Below are 21,225 nucleotides of genomic sequence, written 5' to 3'. Positions count from 1 at the left end.
GGCTCCTAGCTGCCTTGGGGCTATAAAAGGGACCCCTAGGCGCATAGAGAATTACACCAAGCATACCTTGAGCATTCTTGATCATTCACACTCCGTCTTTACGCACTCGTTTGACATTCTTAGTGACTTGAGCTCCATTCTAGTGAGAACCTTGTGATATTCATTTGAACTCGAGTATTGGCCGTGTGTCTGCGTATTGCTATGGATTTGTGTGTGTTGCTTCCCTCCCTTACTCTAGTGCTTTCACTTTGATCCTTATTGTAAGGGCGAGAGACTCCAAGTTGTGGAGATTCCTCGCAAACAAGAAAGAGTAAAGAAAAGAAGAACACCGTGGTATTCAAGTTGATCATTGGATCACTTGAGAGGAGTTGAGTGCAACTCTCGTCCATTGGGACACCACAACATGGAGTAGGCAAGTGTTGTACTTGGCCGAACCACGGGATAAATCCTCGTGTCTCTTGTGCTTGTTCTCACTGTGTCTATTGTGCTTCACAAGAGCTCTCCTTAGCCACTTGATTTCATTGTGCTAACTCCTAATCAAGTTTTGTGGCTTTAAGTTTCAAGTTTTTACAGGATCACCTATTCACCCCCCCCTCTAGGTGCTCTCAACTGTCTGGTGTGCCAGCGGAGCAACGGCTATCTGCACGCAACGGTCGGCTCTGCAAAGTGAACAATGCAATTCAGATGTCAGAGCAGAAGGTTAGAGGGGCACCAGACTGTCTGGTGTAGCATGAGGACAAAGCCTCCAACGGTCGACCAGCTCCAAGCCCTAACGGGAGGATGACGTGGCGATGCACCGGACGCTATCTGGTGGCGCACCGGACTGTCCGGTGTGCCCATCGCCAGCAGTCTTCTCCAACGGCTACAAATTGGTTGGTGGCTATAAATACCACCCCAATCGGCCACTTCAAAGTGTGGGAGTTCAAGCAACATTCCAAGTCATATAGTTGACATATTCAAGCCCTCCCAACCACCTCTATTCATTGATCCATCCTATACACAAGATTTAGACCACTACAACCAATACAAGTGCCACAAAAGAGAGAGCAAGCAAGAGAGAGCTACTCGTGTGAAGTTTAGCACTAGTGCCTTGTGAGATTCATTGAGAGAAAGTGTGTGCTACATCTTGTGATCATTCGTGCGTGGAGTTTTGACTCCTATTGAACTTCCTCCAAAGTTTTGGAGGCTTGTAAAGCTAGCAAGAGACACCAAAGAGTATCGTGATCCTTGCGGGGTCTTAAGTGATCCTTGAGAAGAAGAAGAGCTCACCAGTCTTTGGTGATCGGTGGAGAGAGGGAAAGGGTTGAAAGAGACCCGTCCTTAGTGGACTCCTCAACGGGGACTAGGCCTTCGAGGGCCGAACCTCGGTAAAACAAATCACCCTTGTCTCTTGTGTTTATTGCTTGTGATTTGTTTGCTTTCCCTCACTCTAAGTTTTCTTGCACTATTCTTTGCGAAAATTATTTGGTGTTGCTTCAAGTTAAATTCTCATATTAGTGAAGCAACACCTTGCAAGAAATAACTTGTGTTATTGCTCTTCTTATCTAAGCCCTCTTGCTTTATTCTTATAGACCTATTAGTTGTATTGATTTATCAATTCCGCATTATTTGAAAGCAATACTCTTTACAAGCAAATGACTTAGTTTTTATACTCTGATAATTGTGTATCTTGTTCTAACCACTAATCAAGGGATCTAGTTGGGGTGTAAAGTTATAATGTTCAGGTTTTGCCTATCCACCCCCCCCCCCTCTAGGTGACTTTCAATTGGTATGAGAGCAAGGCACTTCATCTTGAGTCTAACAACTCGAAGTGATGGCTCGTAGAAAATCCCAAAAGAACAAGAAGACATCTCTCAAGGAAAACAATGAGGTAACTCTTGAGATATTACTTTTCGATTGTTCTAATTATGATTCATGGTCTACTGGGGTGATAAATGCTTTTAGAACCGTAGATCCACAATTAGAACAAATTATAAACAAGAGAATCATACCCTCTGGTTATAATAGAAAAAATATTTCCAAGAAAGCTCAAAGATGTATACGCTTAAACTATCTAGCTTTTGACATCTTAGTTAATTCTCTTAGCAAGGAAGATTATCATGCCTTCATAATGAATTATTATGAAAATATTCCTGATGTGCATGATATTTGGACTAGAATTAAAAGTAAATTTGATGAGTCCAAACATGATGGTTTATTTTGTGCTTCTACTTCCTTTGTTCCTTGTGAAACTAACCCTTTGAAGGAAGAAGAAGAAAATGAACGATGGAGACCAAACAATGAATCCACCTCTCCAAAAGGTTTGTCTTCCAATTTCGATTCACACATATGTTGTGTGGCTAATGAAAATGATAGTGGAAGCACAAATGAGGATGAGGAGGATGAAAGAAGCTTCATGCAACTCTACACTCATCTAAGTCAAGAAGATAAGGCGGTCATGCTCAAACTTCTAAAAAGAGCGAGAGAGCAAAGCGAAGCTCGTCAAAGGCTAGAAGATATTCTCTCCATAAAAATGCTAAGCTTTGATGAGTTGACTAAAGAACATGAGGAGCTAAAGTGCTCTCATGTTGATTTGGTCCAAAGGTATAAAACTATTTCAATTGAGCAAGAGAACTCTTTATATTGTATCGCTCAATTAGTAAATAGAAATACCTTGCTTAAGGACCAAGTTGAAAGCTAAAAGTTGAAAATCTAGCTTTTCAAGAAAAACATGATATGCTTCTATGTTCTCATGAAAATCTTATGGATGAACATATCATGTTAAACATTGCTCATAAGGTTGTAATAGAAAACTCAAAATTCCAACAACCTCACTCATGCACATGTATACAAATTGAAACTATATTACCATGTGCTAATGCTTGTTGTCCGTCGACAAGCAAACCTTCCTTTGAGCTAGAATTTGCAGGAACAAAAGATGATACATATCAAAATCTCAAAGAAGAAAATGAGAGGCTAAAGATGAGCTTGACACAACTAAAAGGGAAGTGTATTGCTCAACCTTCTCAAGATAACCGTGATCACATGGTGAAGAAGCTTGAGATGGGAACAACCGTGGCATGCACTAAATCCCTTGAAGAAAATGTCAAGGACTTGAGGATTGCCAAGGGGAAATAACAAAAGGAGAAAATCAATACCTCTGCCAAAAGCCTCAACCGTGCCTCCATGCAAGGTAACATCCAAGGTAATGATCAAGCCACACTTCACACTAAGAGAAGTAAGAAGTGTAGTGAATGCTTTGAAAAGGGACACTCGATTAGGTCATGTCCCTATATTAAAAATGACTTGATTATTAACAAGGATAATAAATTTTGTTTTAAATGCTCAAAGAAGGGACACTTAATTAGGTCTTGTCCCCATTTAAAACAAAAAGGCATTATGTTAGAAAAGAAAATATTCACTAACCATGTAGCAAGCAAGAAATAAGGAAGGAAGAAATCTTCAAAACTAGAAGATCGCCTATGCTACATATGCCGAAAGAAGGGACATCAATGCAAGGATTGTCCCATTGGTGACTATCCCACTCCTAGCTCGTCAATTAATTCTCATGTAACTAGGCAACCCAAAATTGCAACTTGTGCTAGAAAGGTAATGAGTTTACCTAGTGCTAACACAAAGGACGTTTGGGTTCCTAGATCTTTGTTGACTAACCTTGATGGACCCATCAAGCGATGGGTACCAAAATATACTTGACAAGCTTTGCAGGAGAAGGAGATGATATGAAGCTTTGGGTGCTTGAGAGAGTCAATTCAATTCCTATTAACTCAAGCTATCAATCTTCAATGATCTATATATCCAAGATTGACCCAAAGTTATTTCAATTTATTATGTCCAAAACTCATATCATCTCAGGGAAGATATTGATGTTGTAGGAAATAAAGAATTATACTGTGCGGAAAATCAAGGCCTACAACATGGAGGAAAGCCAAAGGATGGTAACACTTATGTTTGTAAGTGCAAGTATCTTAAATTATCATTTCTCATGTGTCTTGTGTAGTCACATAGAAAAAGAAGCACTTCAAATGTCTTTAAAAATGTGTCACCATTCTTTGGAGAAATTTCTCTCATATGGTAGATTGCATACTCATCATTTCTATACTATGGCAATCTACATGCTTTAAATTGTTGCAAGTACCTCATGGCATGTTTTTCACTAATTATCTTATTATTGCCATGATTCTAGATATAGAGAGATATTCCAAGTTCTTAAAAGAATAAGGTGTCATGTAAGGAATTCAAATCCTTAGGACACTTATAAAAGGAAAATTCTCTCTATAACTAGAATAGTGAGACTAATGCTTTTATCTAAGTAACCAAGTAGTCTCACTTGTAGAGAATAAGTTTCTCTTTGGAAGTGTGTAATCTAACATAAAAAGAAAAATCAATCCAATGACTTATGTTGTTGTGTGTTGGAACTTGCACACGGGCGCAAGTTGATCCAACAGGGGGGGGAGTGATAGCACAAACAGGGTTTAAGCACGTGATGGCAAAAAGCACTGTTCAACTAGCCTCTCAAGGGCACAGTGCGGGGGGTATTTATAGGTGTCCGGGGACCCAGCGCCCCGTGTTAAGGACGCATGTGCCCTCAGACACCTAGGTTATCCCCGAAATATTCCCATAAAGCAGGGTTACAGACTGTAATTACAGGGATGCCTTTATAAATTAGGCCCGTAACACGCAGCGGCCACGCAGGGCCTGTTACAATGGGCCGGATCACACGTGGGCCTCCGCGCTGGACGAGGCCGCATAGTGGGATGACCTCGCTACGGGTCTTCGTCCGATGTCGTATGGGGCGAAGGGTGTCCCTGACCGTTGTCTCGTCTCCGTAGGGCCGGCGTTTACGGCGAAGGCCCCGAGCGAAGGGTGGCATCTTTGCCTTCGCACCAACATTTGCCCTCCGAGGGACCAGTTCGACTAAGTCATCTGGTGCCGAAGACGTCACTAGATGGCGGAGACGCTGCCCTCGCTCGAAGTGGTTCCGCGGGGGTTTTTGACATGACCGTTGATTGACGCCGTACTGTGGGACTGCGGGTTTCCCGAAGCGCCGCGCCCTGTGTATAAAAGGGGGCGGGGGGCGGCGCGTTTTGAAATTTATTCTTCCACGCTCCGTGAAAACCCTAGCCGCTTTCTCCACCGTCTCTGCCGCTCGTCTGCCCTCCTTGCTCTTGTTCGCCGGAGATCTAGCTCGAGTGAAGCAGACCGCCCGCCACCGTCGACGGTACGTAGCGATGCCGACCTCTTCTTCTTCTGCTGCCGCTTCGCCGCCGGCCGACGCGTCGTCTGAGGAAACGCTGAGTACTGCGGCAGAGGAGGAGTTGCACGCCGGCGATACTGTGGATTTTGGTGTGTCGCGGATGTCATCGGCCCGCGTGCAGGATATGCAGCGGCTTGGTTACTTTGGTGGCGGGGTCGCTCGTGTCTCGGGGACGGAGGAAGTCCCCGAGCCGGAAGGCGAGTTGGTTGTTTTCGAGGCGTTCTTTGCCGCTGAGCTCCGCTTGCCTGCGCACCGATTTGTTGGAGAAGTCTTGCGCAGATTTAATGTTCAGATCCATCAGCTGACTCCGAATGCCGTGGTGGCTCTATCGAAGTATGTCTGGGCGTCGACTTCGTACGGCGGGCAGCCATCAGTCGAAGTCTTCGCGAAGTATTATTGCCTGCACTAGCAGAAGAGGATGATTGGAAGTGAAGTTGCCCAGTTTGGGTCCTGTACATTTACGCCGAAGACCAACAAGACCACGATGCAGGTAGTTGAGTTGGTCCCTTGCGCCCGCAACAAATGGGGCAATTGGCAGGATTTTTGGTTCTACGTCGCGGAGGGTACAGCCGAAGACCATCCGGGGCTCCCCGTGTCCGAGATGTGCTCGCATTTTTACTCAGCATACCCGCCTTTCGAAGTGGCGGATGAGGATGCGGACGAAGGGGCCCTTCGGTGCGCCGCCGGCCTAAGCAGCGAGCGCGATTTGGTTGAGGAGTTTGTGGCGTTCGGGGTATGGCCTTTGGCTCATGGCTGGGCGCTGGGCGAAGTGTGCCCTCGCCAGATGTCTTCCCACGGTGGGAAGCTGGTGCGAAGTCCTGCCTTCGCGCTGGATCTGCAGAGTCGCGATCCGGCCGCCTTTGTGCGCGAGGCGGAGGATGGTGCGGTGCGGATCGTGGGTCGGTATGTGCCTAGGACAGAGGGCCAGCGCAGCTGGGACATTCGCGGGTCAAATGACCGCTTGAACAGGGTTTTTGAGTTGAATCGTCTGCCGTATGGCGGTTATCCCGGCCAAGACGATGTGGATCGTCGCGGGAAGAAACCGGTGGTGGCGTCTGGAGACGACCCCGCGCCGGCGGCCGCCTCGTCTAAGAAGAGGAAACTAGGTACTGCTGTTGGAGGACTTGGGGTTTCTGATGGTTTTGCTAGAGAATTGATGAGGACATGCGCGGCCCCAGGGGGAAGGATGTCTTCGCCCGAGCTCCGGGAGTCTTCGGCGCGGATGCTGAGGGTTACCGGGGGTTGGTGGCCTAAGAATGTTCCTGTCCCCCGCGCGGCCGGCGAAGACTTTTTTACATCTTGCATGGTTCGTGCTTGGAAAGTGTTTTCTTACGGGCGGAATATTGCTGTTGTTGTGTCGGCAGTGATGGACAAGGATCGCCAGGGAGCCGCACAGAAGCGCAAGGCGGTCGTCAGGCTTCATGAAGCCAGGCCGAAGAGGCAGCGGGGGGCGGCGAAGGCTACTGCCCCCGGCGGAGGCCAGCCGCCGCTGGCGGCTAAGTCGGCCGTCCCTGCATCCAGTAGGGCGCCGGACGCGGCGAAGGCGGCTGTCACCGGTGGTCCCAAGTCGGCGAAGGCTGCCCCTTCGTCCAGCGGGTTGCCGGACGCTGCGAAGGCGGCTCGAGGGTTGCCGCCCCCTGGCAAGCGCGTTGCTGACTTCGCCACCGACATTAGTGTGGTCGATTATCTTGTTGGTAAGTCGTTGGCTCGATTTTTTTTTAATTTGTTGATGCGTCGCAGGGTCGGACGAAGACCAGCTTCTTGTTGTTCCGCCTGCCGTGGCGGCCACGGCGGCTGCCGTGGTGCCAAGGGCAGTGCACTTTGTGCCGGTGGCGAGATACCGGCGCTCACTGCCGTCAGGGACGAGGCGGGTGCCATGTCCCGCCGGCTGGAGGAGATGAAGGAGGCGCTAAGTCAGGTGCGTTGAGCTAGACCTCGGTTTGTTTTTTTTAAAAAACGGCTTCGCCAGGGCTGTGGTCTTATGTGTGTCTTGTAGGCGGCTGACTTCGCAAACCGCGCGGCGTCGGGGGCCCTGACGGCAGTTGTGTCTGCCGAAGTCGAGAGACTTCGGACGCAACATGCTGACGCCGTCCGGGAAAAGTCGGCCGCCGACAGTAAGTGCCGCAAGCTGGCAGACAAGATGGCTGTGCTGGAGGGGGAGAAGGCTGACCTCCGGCGCCAACTGGCGGCGGAGAGGGAGGAGGCTACTGAGGCCCTCGCCAAGGCGTAGGCTGCGCAGGCGGAGGCCAACTTGGCGCGGGCGGAGGGCAGCCTTGCCAGGCAGCGCGCCGAGCAGCTGGAGGAGCGGCTCAGCGCGCTGTAGAGCCGTGTGGAGAGGGCCGAGGCCTCGGCGCGCACGGAGGTTGAGCGGACGCGCAAGCAGCTTATGGATTCGTACCGTGAGCTGGGCGCGCGGACCGCTGACTTTGAAGTGCCGGACCGAGAGCCCGGACTTCGCTGCCTGGAGTGGGTGCAGGAGGAGCTGCAGGCGCTCCCCACCATCGTGGAGGGGTTTATGTCTTATGCCTCTCTGGTCACCTGCGAGGGGGCGATGAACGCGCTCTCTCGCGAAGGGTGCCGGCACTATGAGGTCTTCGACCAGGCTGTTGAGGATTTGGAGCGTGATATCTACAAGGTTGAGGACCCTATAGTGAAGGAATCCACCGGAGCCCTCTACGACCGGATGTGGGGCCCCCACGGTCGAGAGGTGGTCAGGGAGCGGGCTGAGACGGCGAGGAGTCAGGTAATGTTTGGCTTTTGTTTGGTGTTTGTTTAATGTGGGTTAAGTGTGGGTTTGCTGAGTCTGTGTGCTGTGTTTCAGGCGGCGCGTGGCGAGAGGATGGATGACTTCGGGGCTTTGAACAGCGCGCTGCCTGACCCGGAGCCAAACCCGGCGGCGGCTGTGCCCGAGGCCGCTCCGGAGCCGCACCCGGAAACCGCCGAAGGCGCTCCTGATGCCCCTGCAGCCACTGCGGCCGGCGGAGACCCGTCGTCAACTGCTGCGCCGAGGGCTGAGGATCCTGTGGCGGAGGCTGCGGAGGCGACAGCGGAGGCTCCCGCGACGGCTGGGTCTTCGCAGGTGGCCTAGTGGGTGTGGGTAGTTAGGAAATTTTGGATATTGTTGCTGAACCTTGGTTGCTGCGCAGGTTCAAGATTTTGGGCCTGCGCACGCAACCGCTACTGCTAATTTTTGGGCGGCTTCGACCGTGGATGATGGGAATAAATCGGATGAGTCTGCGTCTAAATTTTCTGAGTTCGGTGACTCTGGGAGCTCTGTTGAATGGACCGAAGAGTCGTCGGATGAGGACTTGGACTACTTTGCGGCCTTGGATGTGGCAGTGGCAGAGGCTTCGTCGCAAGCTGCGGATGCTGATGTTGTGTCTGGTCCGAGCACTAGGCGTAGGCGGCGAAGGGCGGTGGCGAAGCGTAGAGTGAGTGGAGCGGACGCCGGTCGGCTTCGTGTGAGTGGGGCTGGCAGGCAGGAACTGTTGTCCCTGCCGGCCGCTGTGAGTGCAGGTGAGGGGGAGTTGCGAAGCCTTTTTGCGGGTGAGGAGCTTAGGATAATGTTATTTAACTATAGGGAGATGGGAATTATACCGAAGGTCGAGCCGATGTAGAATGCGATGCCCTCGCTTGTACATGAGTAATGGCTTGTATGATGAGGTTGTGTGCCTTCGCACACCCGGCTATGTTCGCGAAGGCGTTAAGTGCTTGGTCTGGTGTGTTTGTTATGTTGGTCTGGTGCGCATGTAGTCGGCCTTTGTGCGGACAGTTCGGTGTAGCCGTTTTTGCACTTGTTAGGCTTCGTGCGGCTGTACCATTGTAATCGGTTCGTCGGACTTGATGCGCTGTCCCTGCCGCACCCTGAGGCGACTTCTGCAGGGATAGTGTTCGCGGCAAATTAGGATTTTTCGCACTTATTGCGCTAGTCCGGCTGCACCCTTGGGCGACTGCTGCGCGGATAGTCTTCATGGAAGACTTCGATTTTTCGCACTTGTGCTAATCCGGCTGCACCCTTAGGCGACTTCGGCGCGGATAGTCTTTGTGGAAGACTTCGATTTTTCGCAATTGTTGTGCTAATCCGGCTGCACCCTTAGGCGACTTCTGCACGGATAGTCTTCGTGGAAGACTTCGGTTTTTCGCACTTGTTGTGCTAATCCGGCTGCACCCTTAGGCGACTTCTGCGCGGATAGTCTTTGTGGAAGACTTCGGTTTTTCGCACTTGTTGTGCTAGTCCGGCTGCACCCTTAGGCGACTTCTGCGCGGGTAGTCTTCGTGGAAGACTTCGATTTTTCGCACTTGTTGTGCTAGTCCGGCTGCACCCTTAGGCGACTTCTTCGCGGATTTGTCGCACGCGAGGGCGGCTGCTGCCGGGCCTCGCGGTGACTTTGTATTAGTCGAATGTCGAAGACCGTTGATGCGGTCTTTTTTCGACGTGGATTTTGCGGGGGATTTTTCTCTTGTATATTACATGACTCCGCCTCGTTAAAAACCTCACCCCCCGGGAGGAAAAGAGTGCGGGCCAGAACAAAATTGTTTTTACAAATTACAAGGGCGGGATGGCCCTGATGAGTCAAACAAAAAATTTGCGTAGATTATCAATGTTCCAGGAATGCTCTAAGTCTTCGCCGTTTGGCGTTGCAAGCCTGTATGCGCTGGGGGAGGCCTTCGACTTGACAATGTAAGGGCCCTCCCACATGGGCTCCAGCTTGCCTCTGGACTCCGTTCGAGCTGTCCGGATGAGGACAAGGTCCCCTTCGCTGAATTCCCTTGGGATGACTGCCTGGTCGCGCCATGCTTTTGTCTGGGCTTAGTATTTGTCCAGGGCCTGCAGGGCGAAGACACGGTCTCCGTCGATGAGATCCTTAGAAGTTGGCTCATCTACGTCTGGGACGGCCGATGCGACTGTCCGAGGCGACCCATGCTTTATTTCTTGCGGGGTCATGGCCTCCGACCCGTATAATAGGCGAAAGGGGGTAAACCCAGTCGCCCTGCACTCGGTTGTATTCAGTGCCCAGACCACTTCGGGTAACAGGTCGGGCCACTTGCCTTTTTTGTCGTCAAGGAGCATTTTCTTGACAGCTGTGAAAATTTTGTCGTTGGCGCGCTCCACGACTCCGTTGGACTGGGGGTGGTACACGGAGGCGAAGGCAAGCTTGGTGCCGATGGAGAAGCAGAAGTCTTTGAAATCTTGATTGTCGAACTGCTTGCCGTTGTCGACCGTGAGTTCGGATGGTACTCCGAAGCGGCAAACAATATTTTGCCAGAAGAATTTCTGGGCCGTCTTCGATGTGATGGTGGATACTGCCCTCGCTTCAATCCATTTAGTGAAGTATTCAACGACTACGAAGGTGAACTTAAGGTTCCCCTGAGCCGTGGGCAGGGGCCCAACGATGTCTAGGCCCCAGCGCTGAAGGGGCCACGTGTGGGCGATCAGCTTCGTGAACTGCGAGGGGTGCCCCGAGCGTGGGGAAAATTTCTGACAGGCTTCGCAGGATCTGACAACCCGATTTGCGGCGCAGACAATGGCGGGCCAGTAGAAGCCTTGTCGTATCACCTTTGCCGCCAAGGCCCTGGGGCCTGCGTGGGAGCCGCAGGTCCCCCTGTGGACTTCGCGCAGGATTTGAACGCCCTCGGTCTCGGTGACACACTTAAGCATCGGCTGGCTGACCCCTTTTTGTAGAGTTGGCCCTCGATCAATGCGAAGTCCCGGCTTCTGTGGTGGAGGCGCTTGGCCTCGTTGCTGTCGACTGGGTGATAGAACCCTTGCAGGTACAGGGTTATTGGCGCCCGCCAGTCTTCGGTCATGATAAGGTTGACCATGCGCTGGCCCTCGCTGTCGTTGGTTATTTGGAGCCCTTCGGGGCTGCGGACGGCTGGTGTGCCGATGACGTGATAGAACACGTCGGAGGGGAGGGTTTCACCCCTGGCGGCCGCCTTGGCCAATGCGTCAGCTTCTTCATTCTTGGCCCGGTCCACATGCTGTACGGTGAATCCCTTGAATTGTTTCTCGAGGCTTCGGATGGCCGCGAGGTACTGCATAAGTGCGGGGTCCTTTGCTGCATAGTCCTTTTCGACTTGGCCGGCGACTACTCTGGAGTCTGTTCGGATTATGCAGGTGGTGACGCCGAGGGCCCTTAACTTGCGGAGGTCGAGGATGACAGCTTCGTATTCTGCGATGTTGTTTGTGCATCTGTCAGACTCCAGGGCGAAGCTTAAGCGTGCCGCGTATCTGTGCTTGACCCCGGCGGGTGAGGTGATGACTGCAGCAGCGCCTGCCCCCGCATGGCACCAAGCGCCGTCGCAGTGTATTGTCCAAACCTTCTCTGCGGACAGCTCTGGCTGTGTTATTGGCCCGGTCCAGTCGACAACGAAGTCTGCTAAAACTTGTGACTTGATCGCAGTCCTGGGCTCGAAAGTGATGTGGTAGCCGGAGAGTTCGGCCGCCCATTTGGCAATCCGTACTGATGCCTCCGGGTTTCTGAATAATTCGCCGAGTCCCCTATCTGAGGTGACGCGGACCTTGAATGCTTCAAAGTAGTGGCGCAATTTGCGCGAAGACATAACGACTGCATATGCAATCTTTTCGAGCTCCATCATGTTACACTTTGATGGTGTGAGCACCTCGGAGACATAATATACTGGGCACTGCCTGATCACGCCCTCTACTGTCTGCTCCTGAACCAGTGCCGCACTGACCGCGTGCGGCGAAGCCACGACGTAGAGCAACAGTGGTAGCGAAGAGTCGGGGCTCGTAAGGACGGCCAACTCCATCATGTACTGTTTTAGTGAGGCGAAGGCCGCCGCCTGCTCTGGTCCCCAAGCAAAGTCTTTTGCGCCGCGGAGTGTTTTGAGGAAGGGAAGACTTCGCTCAGCAGACTTGGAAATGAATCTGTTGAGGGCGGCCAATCTGCCCGTCAGACGCTGGACCTCTCTGGCTGACTGCAGGGGCGCCATGTTGATGATGGCCTGGATTTTGGTTGGGTTGGCCTCGATGCCGCGGTGCGATACCAGATAACCCAATATTTTCCCCTGGCGGACACCGAAGACACATTTATCGGGGTTGAGGCGAAGCCGTGCGTCCCTCATGTTCGCAAATGTCTCGGCGAGGTCTGCGAGATGGTCCTCTTTATTCCTGCTGGCGACGACGATGTCGTCCACGTATGTGAATACGTTTCTGCCGACTTGCCCTTCGAGCACTGTTTTGGTGAGCCGGGAGAAGGTGGACCCGGCGTTCTTGAGTCCCTCCGGCATTCTGATAAAGCAATATGTGTCGAAGGGTGTTATGAAGCTGGTGCTGGCCTTGTCCTCCTCCTTCATGTATATTTGATGATAACCAGAGAAGCAGTCGAGGAGTGACATGACCTCGCACCCGGCCGCGCTATCGACTATTTTGTCGATCCGGGGCAAAGGGAAGTTGTCCTTTGGGCAGGCCTTATTGAGGCTGGTGAAGTCTATGCACATTCGCCACTTGCCGCTCTTTTTCTGCACCATTACTACATTGGAGAGCCACGTGGGGTAAGCCACTGGCTCGATAAATTTGGCTTCCAGGAGGCGGTGTACCTCTGCCTTGGCGGCCTCTGTCTTCTCGTCGGACATTTTGCGAAGACGTTGTTTTTTCGGTCTTACCGAGGGGTCGATTCCCAGGCTGTGCTCAATTATGGACCGGCTGACCCCGACCAGGTCGAGGGCTGACCAAGCGAAGACGTCCTTGTTCTTGGACAAGCAGCACAGGAGCTTTTCCTCGTCATGCGAGGTGAGGTCTTCGCTGATTGTGACTGTTTGCTTGGGTGTGGCCAGGTCGAGGGGGACAGTCTTGGTCCCATCGTTGCTTTGCAGTTGCGCCTTGTGCTGTTTTTCAGTTGAGCTGGCGGGCGCTGGGACTTCGCGCTGGGCCGTGAGGCAGTGGACATTTCTTTGCCCGGGGACGAAGTCCCGCTCTATGTTGCGCGCGGTCTGCTGATTGCCGTAGACCGAGATGGCGCCCAACGGACCTGGTATCTTCATGCACAGGTACAATCCGTGAATGGCTGCCTCAAACTTGTTGATGGAGCCCCGGCCCATGATGGCGTTGTACGGATACACCATGTCGACGATGTCGAAGGTTATTTGCTCACTTCGGGCATTGGGCGCTACACCGAAGGAGAGAGGCAACTCTATTTTGCCGATAGGAAAAGTGCCCTTGCCGCCGAAGCCGTATAATGGATTGTCCGAAGGCTTGAGCAAGCTGTGGCTTATGCCCATGCGGTCGAAGGCATGGAGGAATATGATGTCTGCCTGGCTGCCATTATCAACGAGGACTTTGTGCAGGTCCCAGCCTGCCACGCTGCAGTTGATGACCATGGCGTCGATGTGGGGGGCGCTGCGCAGGTCGACGTCTCGGGCGTCGAAAGTTAGTGGTACATGGGACCGCTTCGTCTGCACGACTGGACCGGTGATGGCGACGTGGTTGATGCTGCGGTAGTGGTCCCGCTTTTGTCGCTTGGTGTCGAAGTCGACACTGGACCCACCAGTGATCATATGAATGACTCCGCGATACGGCTGATCGGCGAAGTCTTCTTGCTTGGGGGCGTGGGGGTGGGGGATGTTTTGTTGTTGCTGGTGTGGAGGCGGGGGTGGGGGAGGTACGATTTGTACTTCCTGATGTTGTTGGTAAGCGTGGTACGGTGGATGCGGAGCGGGGGCGTGGATGTATGGTGGAGGGTGTTGCTGATAAGTGTGTGCGACGACCCTTGGGTTGTCGGCTGGTTGCGCCCGTGCCATCCTGTCTCTGGTGGCCTTCGTTTCTGGGCAGTCTTTTGTTTGGTGGGCGCAGTCTTCGCTGTGGAAGAGACAGTAGAATCGGCGCGGCGGCTGCGCGCGTCCCCGGACCCTACCGCGAGTTCCACCTCCGCGGCCCTGGGGGGATACTCCTGGCGGCGAGGGGCATCACCAGCGGGGTGCTGGTTGACGATGTTGTGCACCTGCTGCTGGTTATGGCCGTCTCGGCCGGAGTCTGGCTGCGGAGTCCTCGTCCACGTGCGGCTGGACTGTGGAGCATCTTTGGGCTTTCTCTGGGACTCAACCTTGCGTTGGTGGAGCTCTTCGGATTTGGCGTATTTTTCAAATAGTTGATCTAACTCCTGAAGGTTCTTGGGTGGGTCCCTGATGCAATGACTGTAAAGGACGCTGGCGCGAAGGCCACTGATGGCGTAGTGAATGGTGATCTGGTCATCAACTGAGGGCAGCTGTGACTTGAGTGTTAGAAACTTGCGGTAATATTCCCGCAGAGTCTCTTTTTCCAGCTGCTTGCAAAGTGAGAGCTCGGCCAAGGCGTCTGTGTCTGGGCGGTACCCTTGGAAGTTGAGCAGGAATTTGTCCCTTAGGCTTCTCCAGGAGTCAATGGACAGCGGGGGCAACCTGGTGAACCAGGTGAGAGCTGGGCCTTCGAGGGCGATGATGAAAGACTTGGCCATTGTGGCGTCGTCCCCCCGGAAGATGCAACGGCGACCTGATAACTCATGATGTACTGTGCAGGGTCCGTGCTGCCGTTGTACTTGGGATAGGTCCCTGCCCGGAAGTTGGCAGGCCAGGGTGTCACTTGCAGATGTGGCGCTAGGGGACTTCGCTCGTCGAGGTAGTTGACCCCTTGAAATGGCGCGGCGGCTGGGAAGGCGTAGTCGCGCTGGGGGAAGTGCGGGTCTTCCGCCTGCGCGCGCTGTTGCAGGGGTGCCCCATGCTGCAGGCCGTGGTGGCCTTCGCGTGTGTCTTCCACTTGTGCGCGGTGTTGCAGGGGTGGCCCATGTTGCAGGCCGAGGTGGCCTTCGCGCTGCATCAGCGTGATCTCTCGCTCGAGGTCCTGGGCCTTCTGCTCTTCGTCGCGTATCATTTGCCGCACCTTGGCTAGTGCAGACACGCGCTGGCGCTTGGCCTCCAGTATCTCTTTTTGCCTCTGGAGATTGCGGTTCTTGAGGCGCAGTGCGCGCAGCTGTAGTTGTTCTTCCGCTGAAAGGCCAAGGACTTCACCGTCCTCAGTAAGGTCCGCGCCCTCCGGTGGAGCGAAGCCGAGGACCTCACCGTCCTCGGCGAGGTCCGCGCCTTCCGGTGGGGCGAAGCCTGGGGGAGGCTGCGGTTGTCCTTCAGGGCCACAGGTGTGGAGGGCGTCGTCTTCAGCAGCCTCTTGGTGAGTGGAGTGGGTGAGTGCGAGGGCCTTGCCCTTCCTTGCGGCCAGCAGTGCTGCCTTCGCAGCCTCGTCAGCCTTCGAGCTAGCTTTCTTGGGTGCCATCACGGGTGGTTTTTTCGTAGCACGAACGGTGGGCGCCAAATGTTGGAACTTGCACACGGGCGCAAGTTGATCCAACAGGGGGGGAGTGATAGCACAAACAGGGTTTAAGCACGTGATGGCAAAAGCACTGTTCAACTAGCCTCTCAAGGGCACAGTGCGGGGTATTTATAGGTGTCCGGGGACCCAGCGCCCCGTGTTAAGGACGCATGTGCCCTCAGACACCTAGATTATCCCCGGAATATTCCCATAAAGCAGGGTTACAGACTGTAATTACAGGGACGCCTTTATAAATTAGGCCCGTAACACGCAGCGGCCACGCAGGGCCTGTTACAATGGGCCGGATCACACGTGGGCCTCCGCGCTGGACGAGGCCGCACGGTGGGATGACCTCGCTACGGGTCTTCGTCCGATGTCGTATGGGGCGAAGGGTGTCCCTGACCGTTGTCTCGTCTCCGTCGGGCCGGCGTTTACGGCGAAGGCCCCGAGCGAAGGGTGGCGTCTTTGCCTTCGCCCCAACATTGTGCTTCTTGCTTAAAATTGGATATGATTCTTCTACATTCATCACTCTCCATGTTATGAATTGGATTTGTTCCATAATCTTAAGAAATTATTTATGCTTGTTTTATGAGTTAAATTGAGCATAACATCATCTATGGATAATCTAGTTCATACTATAAAGTTTCCATGTTTCAGTATACTATCTTTCATTCCTTTCAAAAATGATTACTAAAAGAGAAACTAGTGCTTGTGCTACTAATGACATATCTCTTGAGCTTACTTATGAAAATCGACAAGAGAGTAAGTGCAAGCCACAAGCCTCAAGGGTTGCTCTTCACCCAAAGGAAGAAAGGTAAAAGCAAAGGTATAGGAACTCTTTTTCCCATCAATGGTTATTTACTCTAAATTATCTTATTCTACCTATATGAAGAATAGATTCTTTATTGGACTTAATTTTTGCTAAGTGTGCATTCAATCTCGTTCTCATAAATGCACTAGTCCATTAGAATCTATTTCATGCCTTTGCTATATATGTTCTCATATTGATTTGCTTCTAAGTAATGATTAATAAATTCAATACGAAGAAGTAAATTTCCTATGATTGATCAAAATGTTCAAAAGGTGCATATTCCTTTTTCCTAATGATGTGCACTAATGTTAAGGAGTTTACTTCATGTCTATGTGACTTATGGATGATAAATTGTTTTTATTTCCTATCTAAAGAAATCATCCTTCATCATATACTCCCTTGTGCTATTAACATCTTTCTTGAGTATTTTCAATAAGTTTGGAAGGAAAAAGAGACTACTACAAAGGGAGGACACTCACATGAAAGAGAAGGACATCAAGAACAACAACACCTACTTGGACAGTAAGATCTTCAAAACAATCAATGGTGTGGTTGTAAGCATTCTAAATCTTTTTCATTATGAGAATACCAGGCATAAGTTGTTTATTGCAAATCTTATAAGCCTTGATCAAAATGTATAATGCTTCTCTCTAAAAATGAGTGCATCTATTCTACTCATTCAAATTCTTGATGCATATCTTTAGGGGGAGTCTATTTCTATATCTTGATTATGTTGAGACTATCGCTTTATCTCAGTAATCTCATATAGTCTCTTGCATGAGAATAAGTTTCTCATAAAGTATGCTACTACATATCAATCCAACTTGTTAAAATAATGTCACTTTTTTAAAGGATTGTTGCTTTCATTGCTAAAGTGGCATATTTACTGGATTCTCCTATTCTAAGCTTATCTAATGCATATGTTGTTCTTTTGATCACATCTGTTATTTGTTTGATCATTGAATAACTTCAATTAATGTTTCTTAGTGCTGCATATACTATCAATCGATATCTCTCTTGATATGCACTAAGTTAAAAGGAGAATTCATTATACATTTATGCAATTTGTGATCCATTTGATATATGCCAACAATGACTTGGAGAAGGATCACTAGTTGTAGAACTCTGAAAGCTCTCTTGTGAGTTTTGGTGTTTGGATGACAACTCAATTAAAGGACTAACAAGTGTACTAAGTGTTGAACAGGTGCTTAATGTAAAGCTAACAGGGTTCAACACAAGTGAACAAATGTGATGGTCCAAGAACTGGATTATGGATACATAATGGACATCACAAGTAAGATGGACATTGCATAAAGTGAGACTCAGGTGCGTAGCTCGAAGACAACTGATCATGCCAAGGACGGAGGCAAGAAGAGCTTTGAGGTACCAAGTGCACGGGAGAAGGTCAAAGAGGCTGAGGAACCCAAAGCCAAGGGTGAAGAAGAAGACTTGCAAAGTCAAGGGTGATCGAGTTGAGAACAGCTATGGCACATCAAGGATCACTACACAAGGACGTGACTTACAACCAATGAAGAAATGTCTATAGTTATGTGGTGTAAGTCATAAGGCTCAAGACCAAGCTCTAAGAAGGAGATCAAGGTCACTAGAATGTGAACAAATGTCAAAAACAGAACTGGAAGCAACCCAAAAGAGCTAAGTGCACTCTGACCTTTAGTTTGGGTTGTTCCTAGTTTGGAGATATTCTATGTGACCTTTGTAGGATGTTGGAGCTCAGAAATATTAGTCTAGATCAAGTTAAGCTGACTTGATCATTTATGAGTCCAACATCAATCTTAAGCATGTCAAATGATAGAGGTGAAAATCCAAGTGAAGGTATGTTTCTAGACTTAGTACATTGGTTCTTGTGTACTAACGTATTTGTCTAAGTGTTAGAGACAGAGAAAAGAAGAAAAGAAAATAGATGCAAAAAGCTTGGCTGTGTACAACCAAGACTCAGCTCAGTCTGGCACACCGGACTGTCCGGTGGTGCACCGGACAGTGTCCGGTGCGCCGGGCTGAACTCTGGTGAACAGGCCGCTCTCGGGAGAAGTCGGCGGCGTACGGCTATAAATCACCGGACTGTCCGGTGGTGCACCAGACAGTTTCCGGTGAGTCAGTTGTGGCGAAGTCGCCGCTCTCGAGAAAAGTCTGGCGACGTACGACTATAATTCACCGGACTGTCCAGTGGTGCACCGGACTGTCCGGTAAGCCAACGGTCGGCTGAGCCAACGGTCGGCCGCGCAATCCGCGCGTGATGCGTGGCCGAGCCAACGGTCAGATGGGGACACCGGACTGTCCGGTGCGCACCGGACAGTGTCCGGTGCGCCAACGGCTCCAAAACTGCAACGGTCGTCTGCGCCACTTTTGGAAGGAAATCGGGCACCGGACAGTGTCCGGTGGTGCACCGGACTGTCCGGTGCGCCACCCGACAGAAAGCAAGTATTGCCTTCCAAATGGGATTCCAACGGCTCCTAGGCCCCTTGTGCCTATAAAAGGGACCTCTAGGCACCTCAATCAGAGTAGAAGAGCAGCCAACAAGTGTAGACATCACTCGAATCAATTCTCACTCTCCCTCTTGTGTGTATCTCTCTAGTTTGTGTAGAAGGCAAAGTTATAAGCCTTTAGAGAGGGGAGAAGTGCTGCTAAGAGCAAGAGCAAGGTCTTGAGCGTATCGTTACTCTGTTGGGGTGCTGTCAAGAAGTTTGTAAGCAGCCGCAATTTGGTTGTAACCCAACTCAACATAGTGAAAGGCTCTATCTGTCATACTGACAGATATGAGCAAACGGAGGAAGGAGTTGAAACAGACTCCAAGCCCAGGTGTGGCTAACTCCAACGAGGACTAGGCAAGCATTTCAGGCTTGGCCGAACCTCAGGATAAATCCTTGCGTCTGTGTGCTCTGTTCTGTATTGTGCTCTGACTTTCTGTCTCACTCGCTTTTATATCTGCACTTCAATACTTACTTGTGGTACAAGCTATATTTGAAGTGCAGGAAGGATTCTTCACTCCACTGCATTCTAGTCTTCGAGTAGAGTAAGAATTTAAGTTTTAAAGTGATAATTTTTATTCGCCTATTCACCCCCCTCTAGGCGACATCCAGATCCTGTTCCCAGGCCAAAGGGAACTTTCAATTGGTATCAGAGCTAGGCCTCTCCAGTGTGGGCTTAGCCGTCCGGAGATGACGATGTCGTCACAAGAGGTAACTGTAGAACTTCTTTTAGGCGATGGCTCTAATTACAAATCTTGGTTTGTCTCTATTTATAATGCTTTCGCGCAAGTTGATCCTGACTTGAGATAGATCTTTAGTAGAAGTATTTTTCCCTCTGATATTAGTAAAAATCCTTGTAATGCTGAACTAAGATGTTTATCTCTCAATCACCGTGCTTGCAACATCTTAGTTGACTCTCTTTCTAGAAGTGCTTATTTTGCCATCATGAGTAGTGATAGTGATTTATTTGTTGATGCTCATGATTTATGGAATAGAATTAAAGGAAAATATTCTGTGGCAAATTGTGATGCTCCTACTCCCTATATTACTTGTGATACTAACCATTCAAAGGGAGAAGAAAAGTGTTGGGCACCAAACGATGAATCCACCTCGTCGACAGGTTTGTTCTCCACTAATAATAAGTGTTTTATTGCTAACAATGATGGTGGAGACAAAAGCCATGATAAGGAGGAGTATGAGGATGATAGCGAGGACGAATCTTCATCACCACAAGGTACATTTTCCTATATTGCTTCCACTGACATTAATGACAGGGAAAATGGGACCGATGATGTGGAAGAAGAGGAGATTCACCATTTCTACATCCATCTCAACAACGAGGACAAAGCACTCTTGGTTAAGCTGTTGAGAAGGAACAAGGAACAAGGCGATACGCTTCTCAGGCTAGAGGAGTCCCTCATCAAAACTAACAACAGCCTGGAGAAGATGACCAAAGAACATGAGGAGCTAAAGGGCTCTCATGATGATTTGGTCCAACAGTATGAATCTGTTTTAATTGAGCAAAGAAATAGTCATGATGCATTATCTAATGTTGCTCAACTTAAAACGGAAAATTTCATGCTTAGGAGTCAAGTAGAAATGATAAATTTGGAAAAACTTGCTCTAAGTAAAAAGTATGATAAGTTATCATATTCTCATAATAAACTAATTGATGACCATATCATGCTTAATGTTGCTCATGAGGTTGTAATTACAAACTTAAATTCATGTGAACCTCATTCTTGCACAAGTACACATCTAGATAATATATCGTCATGTGCTAACCCCTGTCGCTCAAAAGGAAGCGAATGTTTGAATGAGCAACAAGTTGTAGGGTCAAAAAGGAAATTGCTTGGGAACAAGAAACAAAGAAAATTAAGGAGAAGACGCCTTGCTCAACTTCCTCAAGATATCTACGAAAACGTGGTGAAGAAGCTTGAGGAAGGAGAAACCACAGCAAGGGTCAAACTCCTTGAAAAAGATGTTCCTAAAGCAATAAGTGAAGCAATCAACATGATACAGGAAAAAAGTAATGATTCAATTAATCATGTTATTTGCACTAATAATTTCTCTATGTCATCTAAAAGTATCAAGAGAAGAGGAAAACAGAGATGCTTCAAGTGCAAAGCATTAGGCCACCTCATCGCATCCTGTCCATACAAAGACAATGACGAAGGGATAAGGAGATGTTTTGGATGCAACGACAAGGACCACATGATCACTTCATGTCCGGTCATGAAGAACCAAGGATGTGCATTCTCTAAGATGACTCTCACCAAGGAAAATGACAAACAGCAAGCGTCATGTCAGGTTGAGCAACGTTTCTGCTACAAGTGTGGTGAGCAGGGTCATCTATCTATGGGTATGTAATAAA

Source organism: Zea mays, chromosome 8 (genome assembly GCF_902167145.1).
Source record: "Zea mays cultivar B73 chromosome 8, Zm-B73-REFERENCE-NAM-5.0, whole genome shotgun sequence".
Taxonomy (NCBI): domain Eukaryota; kingdom Viridiplantae; phylum Streptophyta; class Magnoliopsida; order Poales; family Poaceae; genus Zea; species Zea mays.
This window is presented reverse-complemented; position numbering follows the sequence as displayed.